At 40.6% G+C, this 26,142-nt stretch overlaps 1 protein-coding gene across 3 annotated transcripts in view; it reads right to left on the reverse strand.

The window, feature by feature from the left end:
• The window catches only part of LOC121958367 (adenosine kinase-like), a 131,298-nt gene that overhangs the window by 39,566 nt on the left and 65,590 nt on the right, over nucleotides 1–26,142 (reverse strand). The gene's annotated exons all lie outside the window — the stretch shown is intronic.

Consider the following 26,142-nt stretch of genomic DNA (forward strand, 5'->3'; position numbering starts at 1 on the left):
TGAATCTGTACAGGCAGCATTATCTGTCTTTTGACAGCACAACATGACCCAGACTGGACTGAACTACAGGCTCATATGGATTGAAACACTTTAAACTGCTAATTTGTGGGTTTTGGTTCCTGACAAGGCAATTTTAGGGTGACAAGGCATGGTATTATTGAAATAACACAGGAGCCAAAAGAGGGGAAAAAACAGCAGCAGTGCTCAAACATTTATCTGAAATGGTTTCTTAGAGCACACACAGAGCAACAAAGAAGAGGAAAAAGGGCAGGAAAAAATCCATCCAGGACAAAGCCTGTGGCTGGGCTCCAAGGCTCGTACTGGAGGAAGCAACGTGCACGTATCCGATGATAGGGGGAACAAAAGTCTCGTCTGGACTCTCCTTACTTGGAAACAAGAGAGGCAGCTCCACTCATTGTGTGAATGAATACAAATCAGGTAAGAAAACACCTTTGTGTTTCAGGTGGAAACCTGAAGCGAGACTCTCCTGCAAGCCACACAAAAACACTCCTCCTTTGATACTGATCTTCTTAACCTTGTTTTTCAGCAACAAGCTGCTCTGTAAAACCACTGTGTCACAATAGGGGCAAAGGGGGGAGAGAGGAAAGGAAAGTTTCAGCACAGTGATACATTTAATCTGGCTGAAAAGCTTCTATTGTGGGCGACGGTGCAGTTCTCATTAAAGCACTATGACATTTGCAGCAACGGAGGAGCGACCTCCATGAAAAAGAAAAGGGTATAACACCAATGAATAGAGGTGACTGTGTAGTCAATCAAATGTACAAGGCATTACAATGCAGCCGTGCTAAGCAGGTGAATTTTTTATTACACATTCATGGTGTGGTTCTCTCTCTGGGAAGACGTTCTCGGCCCTCTGCAGTGCCGTATGTCCTGTGGTTTTTTTGTCTTTAAGTTAAGGCCCAGGTCAGCGCCTGTGGTTGCTGTGTCACTGTACCATCTGTTGAAGACTAAAAAGGTGTTTTCAATGGACCCGGGAGCACAAAAGGAACTCACTCTGGGCTAATGGCCCATCACTGACCCTGACATTTTTCTTTTGCGGCGTGCCAACGTGTCAGAGGAAGGGGAGATTGTTTTCTGACACAAATGGTCCTTTTTTTTGGGTAGTTGAAAATAAACTGTCATGGTTACCGTAATGTTAACACTGATCAAAGGCCGGCGGCTCGATCAAATATCCTGAGGGATGGTGAACTTTAAAAGCCGTGCCACAGCTTCTCTAATCACACACTGGCTCTGTGTAATTTACTTCTAACCTCACTGCCACTGCCAGTGCCATCACATTAAATAGTTCAGAACTGATTGCTGGACAAATTATATCCATGTTATTCTAAAAAAAAATACTCCAACACTTAATTCTTATTTGAGCAGTCCAGTTTAATTTGATGTGATGCATTAACTAATCTGAAATACACACTGCCTCCATTGCAAAAGACAGCATGTTACACCAGGAATGGTTTCCAAATGCTAAAATAAGACCAAGACGGACAAAACTGTAAAATTACACCAACTTTAAAAGTCAACATCTGGGTTTCTCCCAAGGAGTTGTTTTGCTAACCACATCTTGACTAGAGGTGAAACAATCTGAATCGATTCAGTGATCAACGATCCGAAATCAAAGCTACAAAGTGACAAAAGTAATATCCATATTATCATCACTGTTAAACATATGCCTTTTTTTTTTCATGTCGAAAGCTTGTTGCTTCTGCCACAGCAACATTAGCTGCTCTGTTTTAGTAATGCTAGGCTGAAAAAATGTGCATGCAGGCTGAAACTCAACAGTGCTGTTTGGTCGGGAGATAGAATAAGTTAAAACAATTGTGAGTGAGCAAAAGTATAAATAATGCATTTAATTTTTTATTTTAAGAGTGAAGGAAAAGTCTGCTAGCGGCTAGGCTAATTTATGCGATGTTAAAGTGTTTGAAGGTCTAGTGTGTAGGAGTTATCGACATCTAGTGGTCAGTTTGCAACATTGCAACCAACTGAAACTTTTCCAGTGTGCCAAGTATGTAGAGAACACTGGCTGCCGACATGAAGTTTCAAATGGCCCTTCAGAGCCAATGTTTGATTTGTCTATTTTGTGCTACTTTATAACGAAATGGTGGACTTCATGAAAGAGGACCCACTCCATATGTAGATATAAATGGTAACGAAAACACAACAATTAAAACATAAGACTTTTAAACTAATAATGATGACTTTTGTTAATGATCCTTGAGCAGAATTTTAGACTTTTGTTAAATGTTCTTGTTATTAGTCCATATTTTATGTGTGCTGGTGGAATCATATAGTCATAAAGTTATTAAAGTATAGTATAAATAATACATGTAATATCGATTGCAGACCCTGAGTTGAATCGAATCAAAATTGTAACGTGGCAGACTTTGTGATATCGACAAATATCATATCAAAGAATGCATATGACAGTATGATAATGACCATGAAACCATGAATAAACCATGAATCTTGCCGCATCTTGTCTCATTATTAGTTTCGTTAAAAATTGACGGCCTAAACAATTGTCAAACCCATTAAATAGAGTGCATTTTCTGTTTTAAACAGTGCCTCAGCAGTTTCCCCTCCAGCGATTTATGATTTATTTCAATTAATTGCAGTCATTTATGTTAGGTGCACCTTCACTACAAAACACTGCAGGAAACTCTGAAAACTAACCTACAAATGAGCATCCATGTAAAAAACGCTAAATAACAACAACAAAGACACATTTGATGACTCAAAGATTCTGAAGTCTATACCTGTCTTTTAGTGTTCACATTTATATGTAGCTTTGCAACATCTGTCAAAACATTTTATCAGCTTTGATGCACAAAAATAAAAAAAAATCAATCTACACATAAAAAGCTTTTTGTGCTTCTCTGCATTTGAAGTTAATAAGTTAGTTTGAAGTAATGCTGCAGAAATCTTGTTCATAAAAATCATGCAGGCCATTTTTTCCACCAGGCTCTAAATGTTGTGACTCCAGTGGCTTGTGGGGGAAAAAAAGCCTCAGTCTGAGCCATGTGAAATTCCAGTTCCCATCAGTAGTCTCTGCCGACTACGAAACAGGAGAAGTTAAGTCTTTAGTGCTGCGGTGCAGATCGTGTATCAAGAATACCAGATCCAGTTTCCCAGGTGTCAGAGAGCCCTGTGAAGTGGGGTGACTATCACATTTCCAGGTCAAGATGATCAAAGTGCTGGGTACACTTCGTACAATTTCCACCCAGCCAAAACATTCAATAAAGCATTCAGAAATGCATTTTCCTGGCAGACAATAACGCGGAGCGATGTTTGGCTGTGTCAAGTGGTAATTTGAGGGAAGAGTTGGAAAGGCAGGGCATCCATTTTCAATGTTTACCCTAAAAAGAGAAATGACTTCCACTTTACTCGCACAAAGAAAATGTCTAAATGCTACTCTGAGATGAAATTAGTGGTAATCTAACCATAGAGGTCCTAACTACACAGCAGCAGCACGCTATCACACTTTCCCCTGCATTGTATCAGTGTTTTCCCCGGGGCTGCTCACATCTGAAAAGCTGGGTGTGATGGATGGCATGGTGTCACCGGGCTTAAAATAAAAGTGGACATCTGAAGGGTAAAAATGATCTATTTTGGGAAGGGCATTTTCATTTGCAACAGCAGCAGAGGTGGTCATGGAAAAGGAAAAGCTTTTTTTTTCTCCTCAGGTCTATTTTAATTCTGCAGGGATCAGGGGGAGTGTTCAAAGTACTGTGTCATCATGAAGGTTTTTTGTTTGACACTTCCTATTACTCAGGGATGATAGAGGGAATTTAAACCATCACCACTTTAGTGAAAAGAGTAATTATAAGCACTGCAATCATACTAAATTTTATCAAATCCCAAGATCATAGTCAAGTTTATTTATACAGCCGGAAATCACAAGTTTCTCTCAGAGGGTTTTACAATTTAAAGACCCCCGATCCCTCAAGCTGCTCTTATCAATATTTTATATTAAAAATAGACTTTGTAATGTCAAAGGAGTCGCTCACAGAGAATTAACACCCGGCTCTTCTGCTCTGTGTAGCTTTTCAGCATCTTCCATCTCATTGTTTCAGTTTTACTGCATACAAGTTTACTGTTTTGGTCCAGTGTCTCATCAGTTCTTCCAGACGGAGGAGGCAGCAGTTAGAAAGCTCTGTTAATCCTGCTGTACACTGCCTGCCCAGCACCAAACAGCAGACAGACACAGTTAGCAACTAGCTGGTGAACATAGTGGAGCATTTACGATACGATACGATACGATACGATACGATACGATACGATACGATACAGTTTCCACCGACTATCAAAATGTATGATTGACCCCAAAACGACATATACCACCGTTCTGCCCGCTACAGTTTTAAACACGTCCTTAAACTTATGGAATGATCAAAGTCCATCTCCTAAACTTTCTGGTTAATATTAGGCAACAAAACTAATGTTAGATTAAGGTTAGATTAAGAAAAGACATCATGGTTTGGCATTAAATAATACTTTTGTCACTAATGTAGCATGAGATATGTACTTACGATGCACATGTCACATACAACATGTCGCACTTGTCACTACAGTAGCATGCAGCACTTACGAGGCTGCATTAAAAGAAGTCTCCTGGGTGAAAGACCTGTGTTTGTTTTACCCAACCACTACCCGTCCCACCTAACCTATCCGTGTCTCTTTATATCTGAACAATACATGGAATTTGTCGCTTTTTAAGCTACTTCATAAAACTTCCTCCTGTGCTCCAGGTCCAGGCAGGTCCTGCATTTTGATTAGCTTCATTTTTTAAGAGTCAAACCACTGCAAGACGGACAGTTTTCTAAAATCTGTCTTTCATTCAGTGGCTGTGAAGAAAGCAGGGAAGGCTGTCATAACAGGGCTTCTGTTTGATGTCAATCAAACTGCGCACACGTGGGTCAAGTGCAGGTTGAACCGTCAGTGTTGCACAGCTTATGCTACGCCCAACGGGGAAAATTGCAAGTCATCACAAAGCCGCAGACTTAGGTAGAACATGATGCAAACTACAACAAAGAGAAGGAAACACAGCTACAGGACATGCTTTTCAAACTATTCTGAAGCAGAACAGAATTGTTGATTTCAAAGTTAGATAGACATTATATAAACATTTTTTAGACACGATGTAAACTTCATCATCACAATGAGGCTGGAAAGACAGACTAATTAGCAGATGACTTTCCGTGTGTGTGGTGATGGCGTTTCATATCCCAAACATCCTCTGTAATCTCAATTAGCTACTTGTAAGCGAGCCCCTTTTTTAAGGACACATTAAGTTGGGTTTTCATCGTTGTATTTTATGTCCTAGAAACAAAATGTAAAAAAAAATATTTTAAGCTTGTTTATTTTACATGTCTAACTGTTCCTCAAGGGAACCTGAAATGCTGATTCATATCCTGGTTTTAGGGCTTTCTCCTGCACAATGTCACACTACGAGATCACATCATTGCTCTGATATTTATCTGATGGAGCTGTGACATCACATCCTATTTCCAGGTTGACTTTCAATGCAGGACAGGGTTGCATGACTGTACCCTTGATTCAGGAAAAGAAAGGCTTCTATTACACAAAAACTTGTGTAACAATAAAAATAGGAGAAACCTCAGGAAGTGCCGCAGAGGAGGCATCCCTCTTCAAGGACGGACAAGCATGAAATAGGTGGTTTTAGTAGAAAGCAGAGAAAAGTCACAATAGTAGAGTTACAAAGTAGAGAAATGGAAATACAGCCGTTTGTTCTCGTGACAAATTCCTCGTTGTCAGGGAAGCCCTGTGAGCTAACCAGCAGTGTTTCAAAGCTTTTCAAAAGCCGCCCAGGCCATGCTATCCCTGTCATTACCATAGACAGCCCCCCATCATGCTCTCTGGTGCACAGGGTTCATTACACAGAATTAGATGTCACACAGATCAGAGCGCGCGTGAGGCCACACACTGCTCTCCTCCTCAGTTATCTCTGTAAAGCACCATTGCGAGGTGGATCGATAGCTGAGGTTTGGAGCTTCATTAGCTCAGTATGACTCCATCTCCATCAAGACACCTCTGGCACGCTACGCCAGCGTTGCAAGATATATTTTACTCCCCGATCCTGAAGGTCCTGCTGTTTTTACGCACAAACACACGGGGACAAACAAGACCTTCACACATGATGAGGGGGTGGGGGTGGGGGGGATCTGTGTCAGTCTCTGGCTCGATAAACAGGAGAAAGAAAGAGGACAAACAAACAGAGGTAAGTGATAAATGGTGTCACAAAGTGCCTTGAGTGGAAGGGAAAAAAATTACAGGGATGAAAAGAGCTCATTTAAGGCTTTTCATTTCAAAAGTGAGTGGGATTAGAGAGATTTTCACAATGCTAATGATGTTTTGTTTGCATCGAAACGGCCAGTTGGTTTCATTTAGCAGCAAGTTCAATTAAAGCAATGGAGAAGATGAATGTGTAACAACCTCGCAGTATGATTCAGCATTCCCCTTGCACTTTTAGGACGTTTGATCTGACTGCAAGGCGATTCAGGCGCGCTGATAGCATCTGCCTCTTCTTCTTCTCTCTTCCATTAAGAATCATGTTCTGGTGGAGCTTATCAGACATCTAGGAATTCATCCACTTCTTGTGAGGGAGCTGGAGGGAAGCCAACTGTACTGGAAACAGAAGGGAGGGCTGTGCTTTTAAAGGCCGCTTGGAGATGAGGAAAAAAGGGGGCTATCATGTCAGCCAGGATCTCTGGGGCAACATAAATGTGCCACAAACGCTGGATTTAACAACTGGGCAGAGACATCACTTACTAAACTGCTGCAGTATTTATTTCTAAAACATTTTCTCTGGTTTAAATATTACCCAATTTTTTACAGCTGAGCGGATATTTTCCCCCCAGTGTCGTGAAGGTCTCTTGTGGTGAAAATGCAGCTAGAAGGCTGTTGTGGCGATAACCAAACATACCTGGCCAAGGTCGTCTTAATGAGCACGGATAAAACAAGACATTAGAGCCAACCACAAAGCACTTGAGGGGAGCGTGTGTCACACTACCAGCCTGCAATTTGTACACCCATCAGAGACCGTAATTACATTAACCTCAGACGCCTCCACTCTGTAAAGCAATGAAGGAAACTACTTGCACGGGAGAGGGAAAGAAAAAAAAAGGTTTTTAACCCCAACTTGAGGTTAAGGTTTTGTTGGCATCACAACATTGGATGAATTGGTTTGATTTGAGTGGTATCTCACTAAAAGTAATTCGAGATCAGCTTCAGGGTCTTTTCAAATGGCTGCCTTTTGCTCTCCTGTTAAGCTCTACAGTTTCAAAAATGTGTTGGCCGGGGGAAGAGGCCAGCCTGAGCGGGAGCGCGGGATGCCAAGGAATGTACTTAAGATCTAAAACAGACAAGATTTAAAGCCAAGAGCATTTAAATGCCAATACTAATCCACAAAATAATTCACCGCATAGCACAAACTGACTCTCCCTTACAGATACCATATGTTACCTCTGTGAGGAGATGAAACGGGAAAAAGCGATGCCAGAAAAGATGCTTTCTTCTCCCCAAAACTGTGTTATCTTGGTAATGAAAAAGAAAACCATACTCTCTCCCTTCATGTTCTAAAGCCAGTCTATATTTCTACTCTCTCTGGTTCCTACTGTTGTTCTTGCCTCCATCATTGGGAGATTAGCCAAGAACAAACTGTTTGGTTTGCAGGGAGTTAAAATTTGCTAATGCACACACTCTCAAGTGTCCTTGTCTGCCACACTGCACTTAATTAGCATTTTAGTGCGAGCAGTTCTCTCTCCTTCAGTACCTCTGAAGGGGAAACATCACTCCGACTCACACACACATAAAAAAACACACTTATGGAGTAAGCTCCTGTAGTTTCTTACACGATTTGAGAACAGGATGGGGAGTGGAAAAGGGGAGTTTTGTGGGGGTCGATGGAAAAATGGGATAAAAGTCTGCCATGTGAAAACAGATGTCGGGACTTCAGAGTTGTCTCTTCTGAACCGGGTTTGAAAGGACGTATTAATATATGGGTCAGATGTATAAAGCAGAGGTTCAGTGTCGGAGTGTCGACGCTGCAGAGGGGTTTCTAGTTTCAGTGACTCGAGAGGTTGTGCGCAGACAGAAACCAAACCTCCGCAGACATTCCTGCTCCTGGGAAGTGAACATTTCCAAATGTGCCACTCTGTGGATGTAAATGAATTAGTGCACTTAACTCGAACACTAAAATGAGGAACTGAGGAGACAATCTTTCACTGTTCGCAGTCGCGTCGGTGAAAGCTAGCGCACCAGGTTGGAAAATTACAGGTAATTGCTGAAGCCATTGAATCCAGTTTGGTTTTGGTTGAAAGACTAAAATAACAAAGCTCTGATTGCTGAAAAGACAAGGGCAGGGAGCTCGGAGGCCCTGTTGCTAAGAGTTAATTTGATACATATTTCTCCCCCTTGAAATGTCTGAGGTACTGGCAAGAGACGGCGAAAAAAAAAAGAGAGTGAGAGGGAGGGTGAGACCCCCGCTCTCCCTGCAAATACTATCCATCTGCCATATTACATTTAACCAGCATGAGAAGCTAAGGGAGCGCCCTTGCACAATATTGTGTGAAGGCTGTCAAACTCAATGCAGGAGCTCGGTGCCCACTGCTCAGAGCTGAGGACACGGGGCCGCTTAAATTCAGTCTAATAATAACTTCTGACTGTGTGCGCTCAGCACTGGCAAAATAGGAGAGCACGTGGCAGAAAAAGGAACTTTTAATTATTCATGCCTGTTTAAAAAAAAAAGAAAATCATGTAATTGAAGCTGTAATATGATGGCCCCCAGAAGAAAACACCAACAGCTATCAACAGCTTTTTGCTTAATCGCCAAATTAGGATTTGCAATGAGTGGAGGGAGCAAAAAGCTGCAGCTGATTTTGAGGGTGCAAACATTTTTTTTTTTTTTTTTTTTTTTTGCAAAACATGCATGAATCCTTGCTGTCATCTTTAAAATGCTGCTTTGGATGCAATGTTTCTATGGTGTGATCTTTTATATGATTTCTTATTGGGAATCTTATTTATGATTTCACACTTTTTATTTAAAAAAGGAACTCCAGGGATTTATTATTGCACTTCTGAACTCCATGTCCCCAGCATGCCAACATATATAGGCCCTCAGTTCATTTATGGTCTCCAAACCCAAGCTGAGAAAATAACCCCTGATGATATCATTAAGGGTTATTTTGAAAAGCCTCTCCAGAGCCACAGAAGATAAACTGTTTTTACAGACTGAGTAGTATTTCTTACTACTAGTAAACTGACCTTTATGGGTAAAATTGGTGGAACACGCCTTTAACTCTTATCTCGTAATATTTTTCTGTAATATAATTTATGTTGGCCAGAACAACATTGGACTAGTGACAAGTGTTTGTAAGGCTGCATATGTGAATTTATGAACGTGTCAAAGAATGCGAGGACCTGGTCACAGCTATTGCAAATTTGCGCCTGTTAATCTCAATAAGGCTTTCGTGTTCAGATACAAAACAAAAGTAATTCACTAATCATGTCCCTCTACTTAAGAAATCCGTAAAATATCAAAATTTCATGCTCTTATATTTTATAGACTTTCTATGATCTTTAATCATACAGATGTATGATCATATTATAATTAATTATTATCTTTATTGATTCATTAGTCAATTATTAATTGTTTTGCCTGTAGAAAGTCAGAAAAAAGACACAGTTTCCAAGTTTGAAAGGTTAAAACTCCTGTGTGTTTTGTCTGACCAACAAAGCAGAACCACAGGCAATCAGTTTATAATCGCACAAAACAGTGAAAAGAGGAACATTTTCACACCGGAGAAGGTGAAAACAGTAAATTTTTTTGGCATTTTATCTCGATAAATGACTTAAAAATTGTCAATGATTAATTTTCTGTTAAATGACAGACAACTTGTTTTTTCACATTTTCCCTTGAACTTCGTACCTGCTAACTTTTAAATTATAAAATCACACTAAGGTGTTGAGTATCTCTGGACACAACATGGTGTGAACACTCAATACTGGTATTGCAACAGCACTAAAATCAAGCTAGGAAAAATCAATTGCCAGGAGGCAAGAAGTGTGAACTTACATACCCTAAGCCCAATTTCCTTGAAAGTGGAGGTCCTAAATCAAATCAAGCCAAGCCAATGCACCGTGGAATTATGCGAAAAATGACACAGCTATAGAAAATGACAGCTGGTAAGAAATACCGTCAAGGCTAGGAAACTTTAGAGCTTGTTTATTCACTCCACATGTTTTAATCTTCCTGGTGCTGTGATGATGCTACGAGTCAACTCTGATTGACTTTGTTTTTTATTCAGGCCAAGAGGGAGAAATATTGAGTGCACACAGATGATGTAAACACACAGAGAGAAGAGCAGAAACAGTGCACTCAACTGGTCTCGTCAAAGCTGGATGAGTTTTATTAAGACTCTTATGTTGCTGTGGTGTTTTGATTGTCAAGAGAAAGGGTCATTGTCTGCTAAAACTTGAAATTGCCTTGAAAATTCACCACTGAATGAGGAGTACCTCCCCACCTGTGCACGGCTTATCACAGCTGATGGAAATACCTCAGCAGGACTTTAAAATCTTACTGATCAAAAGAAAAAAAAAGGCAAAGACTGAAAGACACAAAAGGAACTTTCGACTTTTAAAGCAAATGCATGATAGCACCATTAAAAGTTGGCCACCGTTCCCGTACTCAAGCTCTGTCTGTGAGTTATTGTGAAAGTTATCGCTCTCCACTGGGCTAAACACACATTTTCCTCCCTCAAAGCACAAGTAGCATTAGCAGTGTAGCGTACTAAGAGCTTCTCCCACTTGAGCATAGCATCTCAGGCTGAGATAAATAATCACAGCCAGGAAATATGAGTCTTTCTCAAGCATCAAACAAAAACCTAAAAACCACAAAATTCAGATGCTGCTTGTAGGCGTCAGGGTTGTCTGCCAAAAGCACAAGTAACAGGGTGAAGCAATGTGTTATTAGATGTGAAATTAAAATTGTTCGGAGGCATTAGCATGACGCTTGCCTTTGATAACTCTGCAAGACTTATCAGCCACAATGTGGTTCATATTGCCTCTCTGTTGGAAGAGATGACATCAGACACTTGAAGATATATTATCTACAGTATTAAATCTTTGTTATTCTACTCTCAGACTAGTATGATACAAGGTGGACACTTTAACCAAAAAATGAATAATTTAGGCCAACAAAATTAGGCGACTTACCGCCTGACTCAGAGCAACAAGATACAAGGGTTTAGCAGTAAAAAACAGAATAACCACCTTGTGGTTGTTTGCCCTCAGCGAAAAAGTAAGTTAAAGTTTACATCTGTGTCTGTCAAATGCAGCCATGACAACACACCCAAAGTTGGACACCCAAAATTAGTGTCACCAATTCAGTATTTGACTAAAAGTCTCCCATTCAGTTACTGAGTCATGATGTTTAGTGATGACCAGAAAAGTTTTTGTCACAGTGAAACTGACCTTTAACCTTCTGTATATAAAATGTCATCTTTTCATGATGTGATCCTGTTCGACATTTATCTGAAATTTCCACTTCAGTAGTGTATACATTTTGAGTTATTGCCAAAAACATGTTTTGCTAGGTCACAGTGACCTTGACCTTTGACTACCAAATACTATTCAGTTCACTCTCCAGTCCAATTTGTGCCAAATTTGAACAAATTCCCTCAAGCTGCATTTGAGATAACAATTTAATGAAAATGAGACAGCGGCAAGGTCACAGTGACCTTGACCTATGACCACCAAAATCAAATCAGTTCAACCATGAACTGCATGCTTGTGTCAAATTTGAGGAATTTGTTTGCCTGACTTTCTATTTAAAAAAAAAATCATTTTGTTTGTTATGAGGTTTTTTTTTAGCACTCCTGTAACTCCCATCGACCGTAGCATTATTACAATTAACTGCTGTCATAGTTCTTTTTTTTTTTTTACAAATCAGTATTTTTCTTTGTCAGATATTGTTAGACTTGTTGCTATTTTTTTGCTTCAAAGTGTCCTCTAATTTTTTTTTTTTTTTTTTTGGTTTGTTTTCTGCTGGAATAAAGCTGGGCTGCTTGAAAGGCCATATATTTTAGTTTTAAAAGTCTAAAATTTCAAGTTTCTATTTAAATGTTGCACAAACAGATATAAATTAACCCAATTTCCAGGAAATCAGTATCAGAAAATGCAGAAAAATGCACATTTATACAAGTCATATAAAGGCACAAGGAAAAACTGCTATAACATAGTTAGATGTTGCAATTACGATATTACCTACGATAAGTGAACAGATATTAAAATGTACTCAATTCTGCCTTCATATTGCTTCTATGCCATTGGTATATTGTTAAAATACAACAATAGTTACATTTTAAAGTGCTGTTTTCAACTGACACTCACTTCCAACTAACTTTAAAAATCCCAGTGTATATTTGCAATCTTTTGCAAAAAACAAAACAAAAAATGATGTATTTTGCACCCCGGGTCATTTACCTTTGTTTGTTTCCATTGCATTCTCTCACACTTTGCTTTTATTGATACACCAACTTTTTCACCCCAGCAAAGCATAACACTTTTCTTCAATATTTTGATATTATTTTTTTCAAATGATTTGTGTTGCCATTCAAGGGTGTGTTTGCTTAAAATTGAAAAAAGCTCATAAAAATAATTCACTATTCTCTGCAAAATAAACACTTATTTTCTTCGTATAACCAGACTCATATTGACATCTAATTCTCTGCATCCAGAAATATTTCAGCAATAAACCACATGCTTAAATTGGTCATGACTATATCTCTGATCGCAATATTATCAATCAGGCAAAATGTTCTCCTCTCTGTGTGGATTAGAAACCTCGTTAGCCAAGATCACAGAGGAGACCAGTCATTTTCCAGCCTGATTTATTATGACGAGAGGCTCTCAGACGGACAGGAGAGTCATCCTCAGCTTCTACAGCCACATCCATTTTTCTAAAATTTCCAAAGTGCTCCAAATTTCTAAGTGGGGCAGCCTAAATGAAACACACAGGATGTGGAGTGCTATGTGTGAATCATCCCTAAATAATACAGTATAGCGATAGCACGGCGCAATAAGTGTTTGATGACAGGAGAATTCTCCTCTTCAAACACAAAGAAACATTAACAAAAATTTGGGATCCGACGTGTCAGTCTGGTTGAAGAGTATCCATTACTTAATGTACACCCACGCTTCTTAGAGCTTAGCCGCAACATGAAAAATTACCACTTAAGGGAAAAATAAACGTATAAAGCTGGTCTGTGGAGCAGGAGGTGGAAGGTTGCCTTCTAATTGCTGGAGGGGAGAGAAACCATGTTAGAGTAAACAAAGTCTGATCGATGGTGGGGATTATATCAGAAAGAGCCTTTGGCCTTTGGCCAAGACGAGCAAACACACTGGTCTCTGTCTCTGCTACAGATGGAAAAAATAGCCAAGGCAAAAAGCTGGTGAGTTAAAAGCATTATATTTCACAGAGGGGGGAGCAGATAGAGCGTAGTACAATGCCAGATATGACATGTAGCCAACTATATCACGTCTTGGCTGTTTGTATCAGACAGAAATGCCAGTAGATAACAGGGCAGCGTTGTGAGTTTGATGGAAGGCTGTTCCGGCTGGGGGCTTAGCTTTGGGTCAGGCTATACTCCCACAGCGCTGCAGTGCTGTGTGTGAAACCTCTCCATCACCGCACGCACAAGTTCAACGCGCTGTTAGCTGGTCACGGCCGGGAAGAAATGTATTCTGTATACTCCCCGGCTTCTATGTGGCAATTGCAATTCACATAAGCCACTTAAGGAAATCTGCAGAGGGAGAGAAAAAGGTATAAAACTGAGAAGGGGGCTTACGAGTTATTGGAGCCTTTTAAACACGGAGGCTCCTCATCAGGCGGGGGTTTCCTTTTTTTTTCCCCAAGTCTTGTAAATGAGTTCACTCTAGTGCCTTTAAAGCCCCTGTAAAGGTATTAAATCTGAAAATAACATAATTCATTACCTCTGTCTGAAACATGTTTAACTTGAAGATGTAATACGAGCAAAAAGTGCTTTGGTCTCGGTCGCGAGGATTTAAAAAAAGTAGCAAAATGTAAGCTATTCTGTCCAGGATGTCATTCAGCACAAAAAGGAATACTAATGACTTTTGAATCCATTTAGTGACTCACTTCAATTTGTGATTTGTATTAATGGCCTCATGTATTGCTTTCTCCACATCCAACAGGGCGCTGTGTTCTGCTAAATTTCACCATAATATTCATGTCGATAAGCAGGTGACGACTTGGAGAAAGGACTGATTATATTTGCTAATCCCCAAAGAAATTAGGCGAGATTGATGAAAGCGTGCATATACTCCACACACAAAGCCTTGGGAGTCTCTAAAAGCTGTTACCATGGTGGTATCCCATTAGAATAACAAACATTTCCCCTGGATGTTTAACATCGCTTCCCAGTGAGCACAGCCCTCCCTAAACCTCCCCTCTCTCCCTCTCCCTCTCTCTCTCTCTCTCTCTCCAAGCACCTGCCTTCACATTTTCCACTTCTAAAATTCCACCAGCCGCTTGGAAAAAAAAAAAAAAAAAAAAAAAGGAGGGTGAAATATGAAATGCAGTTACGAGAAAACTTGAGTGCCAAAAAAAGGACTTTTCTTCAAACCCGTAATAACTTTCCATGGGAATAGGGAGAAACTTAAAAAGAATAACACTTCCCCTTGATTTTCTACTCCTACCACTTTTTTAAGCAGGCAGTGAATTTCCTGGAGTGATAAGGGCTTAGCCAATGTAATCCTCAGAGGACCCTTCTCTGGCATGCCAGGAATCAAGAAACCTTTCCCTCTCGAAAAAAAAAAAAAAAAAGAAAAGTAGAAAAAGACAGAGAGAGAGAGGGAGGCAACAGTAGGTTTGGGAACAAGGAGGAGAGGCAGCCAGCATGCCATCTCCCACACATGCTGGCGAATGCAAATTAGCATGTGTGGAAAGAGCAGCCGGACTCGCCTCAGCTGGAGATCAACAGAGGAATATTGATATGACAATGCGAGGGGCTTCCCTGACTCAGACAGCAGGGGCCACCGAGGATGCTCTAATTGGCCTCACGCAAGGAGGGAGGAGGGAAGGGGGGGCGCCTATAAATGTTTCACACAGATTGATTCATTATCAGTTTGCTCGACAGGCTGGGTGGGCCTCGTAAAGAGTGTACCATCTTGAACTGGTGGCATGTAAGTCACTGTCACCGCGGCAGGACAGAATATATCATCCCGACCTTTCACTTCAGATATTGAAATGAGAGCCAGCGACATGACTTGCCACGCTGCAGGACTACCACTCTTGCATTTCAAAAACGCTGGGAGTGGAAGGATCGTGCAATGATAGGTGACAGAGCAAGGGAAAACATCAATAATTTACGAATGTCTCTTCTGTCAGGATATGCCAAGCTATGATGTGCTGTCTCTTTTTATTACAGCAGACGTCAAAGCTGGCTGGCAAAGTTTGAGGTATAAATATTCTCTTGATTAAGGAGCGACTGCAAAATAAAAAAAAAAAAAAAGTATTCTGTCTGTATTGTGGGGCAAAGTAGATCTAAAAAAAGTTGAACTAATAAATCCATTTACTGACTCTAGTAACTTCTGGTTTACATTAACAGCCAATTAATGGCTTCTGTATTATTATAGAAGCTTACTATCTACTGTAACAGTTTGCTACAAGAGAAGTCGTAAAATTTTACGGCTAAACTCTCTTCCGTCTCCTAAAGTGGTTAAACTGACGTTTTTTGCTCAGTGATAAATGTGCACAAATTATTCAATAGCCCACAAAAACTAATCTGTCCGTTAAAAAAGAACTGCAGGCTTCACAGACACGCAGAGCTGCTGAAGATCACTGGCAGCCATTTAAGAGCCGTGAGAAAGGCAGTTGAGCATCTCAGCTTCTCGCTGGGTGGTTGGATACATGTGGTTGACACATTTGCATCTTCAAAGATGCACACAGACAAACTCAATATGTGTGAGAATGTCTGGGCGGCATGTGGAAAACCCCAGTCCTTCCTCTGAAGAGGTTTCCTCCCCCTCTCAAAAACTATACCACGTTTTTTGAGCTCCTTTATCTGTCAAGCAGTTGCTTCGGCGGCGAGTTGTAAACAAGTCGTTTGGACTGGATGCACAGAAAACAGTTGCTGTATACCGTGCAGCAGCTATGCACCAAACCGAAAAAGGGCGCTGCAGGAAACTACAAATCAGGAGCCATTACACTGCAACAAATATGACAGGAACAGTGCTGCACATTATTTGAGCTCCAAGACTCATTCACTCAGTGTCTCTTCCAATGAGCGTGAACAATGCAAGCAGAGTGTGCATTGTGCTGCAGAGCAGGAGACTGTTCCTCTGAATTGGGGGGTAAATTACAAAAGAGGCCTGTGCAAATTAGACGTGATGGCTTCATAATACGTCTGAAGTGTCAGCTTCTCCAGAAACCTATCCCCAGGCTACACTCCCGGATCGACGCTTTGAACTTCCAATTATTCCTGCCAAACCGCTGCAATCACCACGCTGTAAAACAATCATTCTAGCATTACAAAACGCACACAATCAATGTTGACTTGGTGGTTGGAAATGACAGGGTTACAGATTTAAAGGGATAGTTCAGGTTTTTTTGAAAGTGGGGTTGTAAGTACTTAGTAGACGTCAGTCAGCAGGCCTCCAGTTTGGTGAAATAGATTTAGATTGTTATGCACAGAAGCTAAGCAATGCACTACTATGGATGGGGGCCAGTAACAAGATGTATTTTAGCCACCTAAAAAAAATAAATAAATAAAACAAAAGTCAATTTTAGGGTAGGCTATATCACAAGGATTTTAACTGTTTTAACTGTTCATTAGATAGCCCATTACGATCTAGCTATGCTCTCGTCAAAGCCACCAGATTCCTTACAAAAAACAGTTTAATTTAAGCTTGCTGAACACAGGAAATGCAGGTTTCCTGCTGCTTCAATCAGTTAGTTAGTTGGTATTATCATGTGATTTTAGTGAATCTGAACAAACCCTTTTAAACATTAAAGTCACACAATTATGAAAGCGTGCTACTGCTATGCCAAAAAATAAATAAATAAAATAAAAATTTTAAAAAAAAGTATCTTGTTATGATCCTTAATTTTGCTGATCTCCAACATCGTTTCCTCATTTAAACATGAGTTTTTCATTAAAATAATGTTCTCAGTTTTTCACATTTTGACGTTGTGAGTGATTATATAACGTGATAAGTGATTCACTGCTTTTTGTAATGGAGTCTAGTTTGAAGAGAGCGATATGAAGGCAAAATATCCTAAACAGAGCATACACTTAAACTGATACTGATTTTTTTAGGTGGCTAGAATAGGTTTTGTTTCTGACCCCATCCACAGCAGAAGTTAACTTAGCTTCCATGTATGACTCTAGCCTGTTTCTGCCCCATAGTGGGGACATGCAGACTGACATCTATTGTAAGTAACACACTGTCTGTAGATACGTACCCCATACAACCCCATTTCAAAAAGTCTGAACTATCCCTTTAAAGTATGCTTTCATAGCATGATGAATTTAATCTATATCTGCAAAGAACACATATCCGAATTGGCATTAAACATAAGTGTAAGTCTTTTTTTTCGCCCTCTTTTTAAATGCAACTTTTGAATGAAGTCCTAAAAGAAGATTAATATCTCTGAAGTGTTTGTAGTGGGTTTTTAATCCTGAGAGACCATTTGTTACAGAATGAGGAAGAGGACCGGAGGGAAACAGCTGTATTTCAAGAGGAACCATCCAGAACTGTGTTCCCTCCTGATATTCATTTGGTGAGGGAATATATTCAAGTGCTATCACAGAACCATAAGATTACAGCACAGAGAGGACTCATAAACAGAAAATCCCACACAGGATCTGGCGGGTGTGCAACCGCTGAGCAATTTTAGATTACAATACGACCTCTTACTCATGCATACTTTTGCTTGCAAAGAAACGAATTACCTTTGCAATTTGGGACACCTCTAAAAGGTTCTACTGGGTGCCGTTTGTCGACAGAAGTCTGCAGTTGAAAAGAGAGGCTAAACCCAGACGGGGTGACCGGGTCAAACACCTCAGTTGAACCGGAAAAAGTGACCACAACGATTGAAGAGAATGAGACTCTAGAGCCCGAGAGAGGAGCTGAAAAAAATGCTTCCTGTAAACATTGGCTAAGAATTATTTACTCACAAGGCTAAACATTAAAGCATCTCCTCATCCTTGATTAAGTCTTGTTTATATTTCCCAACGACGGGTGAGTAATATACATAGGATGTCTCGTTGAGATGCATCAATATTGTCTCCTCAACTGCGCCTGCTACATAATTAATACACACACTGACATGACATGGATATGATATGACAAGGGTATCAGAGGCGAGGAGTTAGAAAAAGAGCGAGTGGATGCATTTTTCATGAAGTGCAGAACTCCCCAGCCAAAGTTCTAGACATGATGTTTCAGTTTCAGAGACGAAAAGGGGCACGGAAGGCGAGGGAGGCGAAATGTGTGGCTGCGTGAAAACAAACCTGGGAAAATCATATGCAAGTGCGCTCATACTGATACGTCCACATCTCTGATCACACATCCAGAGGTCGACTTTGATCGGCCTTGCGTCTCCCTCTTGGCTATCTGTTAGGGGTCCTGTTCAAAAAAACTGCAAATGTGATACAACATCCTCTCATCTTTCTTTTTTTTTTTACTTCCACTGATGTCTCAACATCTGATGGGCTGTGGCGTTACTGCAGCTGCTGATACTTAATAAAAGTGAAGGCTGGATTTCTTTAAGGGTAGCGTTTTCCATTTCTTTCGCCATTTCTCCTCAGATTGGTGAAGCTATAAATAGCCTCGATTTCTAGTTCTGTTGAAAAAAAAAAAAAAACACAGGTGTAGAGAAGAATTCATTTTGCAGTGTATTTGGACAGGGCTGCTCTGCTCTGCCACTGGGAGAAGGGCCTTACAGGGGCCATTCCTCCTCATTCAGAGCCATTACCACCCCACTGTCACTGTCAGTCTGTCCCCTCACCCATCACAGAGCCCAGAGCAGCCCCACAGCCCGTCTCAAACCTCGCGACTAAATCACATTCTACGCACAAACGGCCGGGGCCATGCAGCATCTACTGTATCTAATCTAATCTGTCCATCTCTTGTGTCCCCACACACACACATACACACACACCATGTAAGTCTCTGTAAAAAGGCAGGCCAGCATCTTACCACCTCAATCATGTACATTTTCTACCGTGTGTGGTGCAACAAGAGTCGGTAATGCAAATCAGAAATCAGGATTTGCCTCCATAATTGAGGCTTTATCAGCTCATTAAGAAACAGGGAGGCATCGCTGAAATGAGCATGCAATATTCCCATTAAAAGCGCTAAAGGAGAGAGCACTTAGAACATATCAACACGAGTCCTTGGGAGAGAGAGGGAAGGAGCCGTGATTGATAAGGTTACTATCTTGTCAGCCAAAAAAAAAAAAAAAAAAAAAACACCTAAGGGAAGCGGCAATTTAGCAGAAAGAACAGAGCGAATGTTCTCAGGTGGCCCTGATGGCCACTTGTCTGCCCCTTGGTGTTGTAATGCCTGATACAAAATGGCACATCTTATTAAAAATTTGGCAGATTTATTATTACAGTTGTTTAACCTCTTTATAATCAAATCATGTTAGGGGTTCAAGGAGACTCCCTCCCGCTGAATTACAATCATTTTAGCTTGATTTAAATTCTCACCGTGTGGTGCCGTCCAGTTACGCCATGCAGGTACATTTCCTGTTTAAATCCGGCAGCATTCAGAGTCAAGTGTACACAGGAGGTATTAGAAAAATCATTTGAATAAGGGGAATTTTGGCACTTCAAGTCCTGCATAAGAGCAACAGTTTTTCACAGTTATCACATTGTGTTGAAGGGAAATTATAGGGCACAGAGTTAGTCTTCCAACCTCCTCTGGTCCACACTGTAAAATCTGACAAGTTGATCTTTCTTAAAATAGTCTCGGGAAGCGATTGCCATGAAAAAGGAAATATAAGTATCAATCTGTATTTAAGTTTACTTTATATCAAATAAGTTTACTAAACAATTCGCTGTATTTACTTAATTTGGTAAAGATGTTAAAAAAAAGAAACTTAAAAATGACAAGTGAAATTACTTTGCTCTTTCTAAGCGTTAGCAACTTCAGCAAACCAAGTTAGTCTGACCTGATTTTGTTAGGAGATCTGCGAGTTTTGTTTTGTGAACATGTTTACAGAAATATAAATATGGGTTTGCAACCAGCAGAATACAGATATATAGCACATAAAACTTGGTTTACTGAAGTTGCTACAATTCTGAAAGATTTATTGAATTAATTTTGTTATATTAAAGTTGCAACATATTCACAAAATTAAGTACATATGACTAAATTTTAAGTAAACTTAACAATTAGATATAAAGTAAACATAAATGAAGACTAAGGCTGCCAGGTTAACATGTTAATCGTGATGGGATTAAGGTCTGTAATTAACGCTTAATTTTTAAAATAAGCATTCCCATCTTTAAGAAGTTGTACCGGGCTGAGTGATGATACTGGTATAATATGAAACTAGAAGACCTAAGGAATACAGTGATACCAGTCCTGTTATGCTAGCTTCTTAGTAAAGGGGGCAGAATAACACTCCAAAGTTAGGGCTATATTCTGTCGATGGGAAAATGGCATTGTCATTTTACAGAGGGTCCCTTGACCTCTGGCCCTTTAAGATATCTGAATGAAAATGGGTTCTGTTGGGTATCCACGAGTCTCCACTTTAAAGCCCACTTTGTGCTAGTCTTGTGCAGTTTTTTTTTCTGTCATATGATTTCCGATCAAGACAATCTGGTAGAATTGAATTGCTTTACCTTGTATGGATTTCAAAGCTATTTTGAAATGCAAAATAATGGAATTGAAAACATGCAATTAATTGTGATTAAGTACTGAAATTCTGCAATTAATTGCAATCTAAAATTTTTTTTTTTTTAACAATTTTCTAAACAATCGGTTTCTTTGATTTTTTTTAAAAAGGTAAAATCAAGTTGTCAGTACACTAAAACAGTCAAGCCAGGGTTTCCGGTGGCTCAGTGGATAGAGCAGGCAGCCCATGTATAAAGGCAGTGTCCTTGCCGCAGCGGCCGTGGGTTCGACTCCAGCTCATGGCCCTTTGCTGCTGTCGTCCCATCTCGCTCCCCCTTTCAGCTATCACTCTCTCCTATCCAATAAAGGCAAAAATGCCCAAAAAATAATTGTTAAAAAAACAACAACAAAAACAGTCAAGCCTTTGTCTGTACAAACTGTACTGCTGCCACTCATAGATGTGAGTGGCAGGATACAAATTTACTACTATTAAAATGAGCGGGCAAAGCCAGGTTAACTCCGCGGTTTCTGTGTGACGGACAGGGAGGGTGACGTGCTGGCATATTGTGTTTCATGTACAGTAATTGCCGCAGCTCAAAGTGCTCAGAGGTGAGATCGCGGCGCGCAATGTGACGATGAACGAAGCATGTCATTGGGCCTGTAGGGAGAGGACTGTCATTAGCTACAGGACGCTGATGATTGAGTAACACTTTCTTACTGCTGCGGAGAAAAAACAACCCAACGCCTTCAGCAAAATCAATACACTCTGAGCTGTCGGAATGCAAATTGCGACTATTCTGGCTGCGTGACACGGGATGATGCACCATTACTTATTCTGGCTCCATTCAATGTCATCATTAGCCTTTACAGTGTCAAATCCGCTCAATAAAGGGCATTATTTCCAAAAGGATAAGCGCTGCATTAATCCTTTTATGCTGCTTTCAGCAGGATGGAGTCTCCCATAGCTAATATTAATGTGCTAGGTGTCAAGAGTGAGATGGCTAATCCTGATAACTCAGGATGTACAGTCAACTTTGCAGATGGCTATCTGCCCTGGACTAGCACTCCTAATAGGCGCAGGAACAGGATGTGCTTTTAAAGCTGCACTTCCCGAACGTCGTCTTCAAAGAAAACGATAATTTTCAACGGGGCTTTCTGAACTGAGAAGATAAGCCAGAGAACGGGGGAGGACAAAATAAAAATGATGCTCGCCTCAGAGAGGAAAAATAGCTTCCTGATATAGTCCTAGCTCCCTCTTTAAAGCTGACACCTAGAACATACAGTTTATCAATTATACATGAAGCCAGAATCCATCTTCTGTTGGCAGCTTGTTTGGATCCGGCCCGAGCCCTCTCAGTGGTGAAATGTGTCTGGGAGCCCCCATCCCTCCTGTCGCCTTTTTCCACTCGCAGCCTGTCCTTAAATCAATCCCTTTTTAGGCCTGAATTTATTTTTCCTGTAACAAATCTGTCTTGGCAAATGATGTCACATAAGCGGGGAGAATGACAGCCTGATGTCTATGCGGGGAACATCAACCTTGCTCCAGCAGCCTCCTCCCAAGGTGAGTAATCATGCTGAGGAGCGGTGCAGTGTGTGGATGCCAGCCAGAGTCCAAACAAACCCAGAGTCTGTTGCTCAAGATAAACAAACCAATTAGGGGAAAGGCATGTTATTCCTCAGTTGGTGGGATATTTGCTAGATGGAAAATAATCAATGCATTCTTATTTCCACGGGGCACAGCTGAAAAAAGTCCTGAGCAGAATAAAATCTAGGCGGAGAGGGAGAGTAAAATTATTCATTAGAAAAAATAAATAATGGGACTAAACTAGCTACTAGTCATGTAATTAATCCATGCAGGCTCAGTGGAGAGAGGAGAGCACAGAGGGGAAGATTCATCATAGCTTTTCGCCCCTCGCTCCCAGGGATACATGCCCTTCTTGTGTGGATGAGTCAGCTTACATCTTCTGACAATTGTGAGCCAAGGGCTTTGTCAAAAGGAACCACAGTTATTGTTTTGATTGGTTCCCCCTTGTTATGTTGGGAGCGCAAAACGCTTTCAAATGTGATTGCGCCACAGCATCTGAAAATAAGGCACGCACATATAGAACATCAAAAAGGAAGATGTCTGCTTTTTATTTACCCGAGGACAATCATTTGGCACTTTGGCGCTCTCCCTGGCCTCTCCTCCACACTGGAACGAGCAGCCCTATCAGTAATTGCAGGGAGCGGCCCCGTTGGCCAGCCGGAGCATTAGACGACTGGGCTCGCGGTGCATGACATTCAAGCCGGCCAATAAGGACGGACATGCTAATCAAAGTGGCGCTGGCCTCCCCATCACAGTGCGACTGGAGGACTTTGCCCGGTCGGGGTGGATGTGCAGCTGCTCTGGCTGCATTTCCACTCTGCCCCCTCAGGGCCTGGGCACCAGGCTAACCACTGGCACAAGAGTTTAGATGCCGGGGAAAATAGAGAAAAAAATGGCGGAGGCTAACAACGCCACACATGAAAAATAAATCACAGCCAGCTTGTTAGCATGGGGAAGGAGAGAGGGAAAGAGGAAGAGAGGGAGACAGAGAGAGGAAGGGGAGGGGAGAAAAAAAAAGAACTGGGTTAAGAGATTTAATGTGCTGCTGAAAATCTGACACTTGCCAGAGGTCCAAATGTTCCACCAGAGCAACGGCAGCCCTGCCGGCTAAGTCTCTATAAAGCCTCCAAAGCTGCTTACAATATACACTTGAGAAACAATAGATAAGGTCAGAGTACTAGCCTATGTCTGAGTGGGACCATGTATGAAAAATAAACACTTTCTCACTGCATGTGTGAACCCCAGACATGCTCACTGACACACAGGCAAAAAGCAGTTTGATGTTGTTGATTAATCAGCATCTGTCGGGCAAATATCCTGCACATTGTTTGCTTCCAGCCCTTCAAATCTGAATTTCTGCAGCTTTTCTATTTTATTTTTTAAAAGAATATAATTGTAAACTGAATATCTTTAGACTGTTGGTTGGAGAATATACAAATATTTTTAAATCACACTGGGCTCTGGGAACAAATGATAGCCATATTCAACAAAAAATATGAGACATTAATCATAAATACATAATAATGATTACTTGCAGAATTTGTGTATTGTTAAATTTCAGAAACAAATGAAAATTGTTCATTAAAGTTATACAAATTCGACATTTAGAGAAATACACTTATTTGGCACCTCTTCAAAGTTACATACAAGGATTAGTAACACTCTTATATTTGTCCTTTTGAGTTATAGCCAGGAGATAGTTAGCTTAGCTTAGCATAATGAATGGGATTAGAGGGAAACAGCTAGCCTGTCTCTGTCCGATATTACAAAAAATATGCCTACCAGCACAATGAAAGCTCCATAATTGACACATTATATGATGTTTGTTTAATTAATATGAAGTGTTAAAGGAACAGTTCACCCCAAAATCAAAATTACATATTATTCCTTTTAGTTGTAGTGCTGTTTATCAGTCTAGATTGTTTTGGCGTGGGTTGCCGAATTTTGGAGATATTGGCTGTAGAGATGTCTGCCTTCTCTTGAATATAATGGAACTAGATGGCACTCGGCCAAAACACCCAACAATACATTTGAAAAACTCAACAGTAATGTCTTTTTTAGAAATCTTGACCCCGTTATTCAAGATAATCCACAGACCTTGTTGATAGCAGTTTCATGTAGGAACTAATTTCTTTCTGCCGAACTACACCCACCAAACGTATCAGCACGCAGAAGGAAGCGTGTATCTACTGCTAGCTCATCTCACACCACTGAGCTAGCTAATTTTAGGATGCCATTAATGTTTACATCTTGTGCTGTCACAGAAATGAGCCTGTCATTCATTAGTAGATGCACACTTCCTTCTGCGTGGTGATAGATCTGGTGGCTGTAGTTTGGTAGAGGAAATAGTTCCAACACAAAACTGCTCACAACAAGACCCGTGGATTATCTTTGTCATGATTTCTGGAAGGAGACGACTGTTGAGTTTAGTTCCATTATATTCGAAAGAAAGGAAGACGTTGCTACAGCCGATATCTCCCACACTCGACAACATTCACCAAAACAATCCAGACTGTGAAGTAGCACGACAGGTAAGAGGAAAAAATGATTTTGGGGTGAGCTGTCCCTTTAAAACAAGTTGCTGTTGTATTGGGTGGTTATGTGAAACGTTATTTCTTTCCGGGCGCAGTAACTTCTTGGGAGTCTTATCATCATGCAGCTGCCAGGAAACTAGCAAAAACTCGAAGAAGTTGCTGCTCCCAGCCAAGAAATAGTCCTGCATGTTACAACCCATAAAACCACAAGTTGTCATTTTTACATTTTACTTTTCATTTAATGGAGAGAAGAGAAACTCATCTTTCAGTCTACAAAGGATGGATTTTGAAAGTTGAAGTTTGATACGAAGAAAATCTTCAGGATTACAACCTAAATGAATGAAATATCAAATCATAAAAAATATTATATTATTCTCAGAAGTCATCCGTCTCTTTTAAAAAAAAGGAGAGAAAAAAAATTACTGGCAGTTTACAATGGATCAAGGCCAAACTGGCAGAAGGAAGATATGCACAAGCTTATTACAGACCATAAACAAATTACAGCGACATAAAAGGGAAAAATGAAACCTTGCAGAAGGAAACAATTCTCAAAGAACAGTGTCCAGCATCTGCCGCACAGAGATGCACATCTGTGGCGATTCTTTGTAGGCCGCTTTCGGAAACAGTCAGGCTGACCCGGGTGCTGCGGATGGTTTGTGGTGAGGGGAATATTCCGGCAATATTTATTCAGTCGAAGCTTTATGCTACGACGTGATAATATAACAGCGTCTGACACTTAACTCCACGCACTATCTTTGCCCAGGAGACACACTATCCTAAAGCGTCTGCGGTTTCATCATGTGAATCTTAATCAGATACTTAGCCAGTAGAGCAGGTTTTTACTCTCCCTGGTGAGAGTATCAACACATGGCCATCAGGCACAATTCACGGCCGCAAAGTGGCTATTTATTTTCTGCTCAGCATTACTTGACAAATAATTACTCAGTCTATTCAATTAAGCCATGGAACTCGCACAAATGGCCACAAACATCCCAGTGTAGGACGGAAACATTATTCTACGTCTCACAACTTTGCATGAATAAAAATGCACACACACACACACACACACACACACGCAGTGCGAGTGCTTTGATGCAGAGGGAGCAAAGGGACAAGGTGATG

The sequence above is a fragment of the Plectropomus leopardus genome, chromosome 19, assembly GCF_008729295.1.
Source record: "Plectropomus leopardus isolate mb chromosome 19, YSFRI_Pleo_2.0, whole genome shotgun sequence".
Classification (NCBI taxonomy): Eukaryota; Metazoa; Chordata; class Actinopteri; order Perciformes; family Serranidae; genus Plectropomus; species Plectropomus leopardus.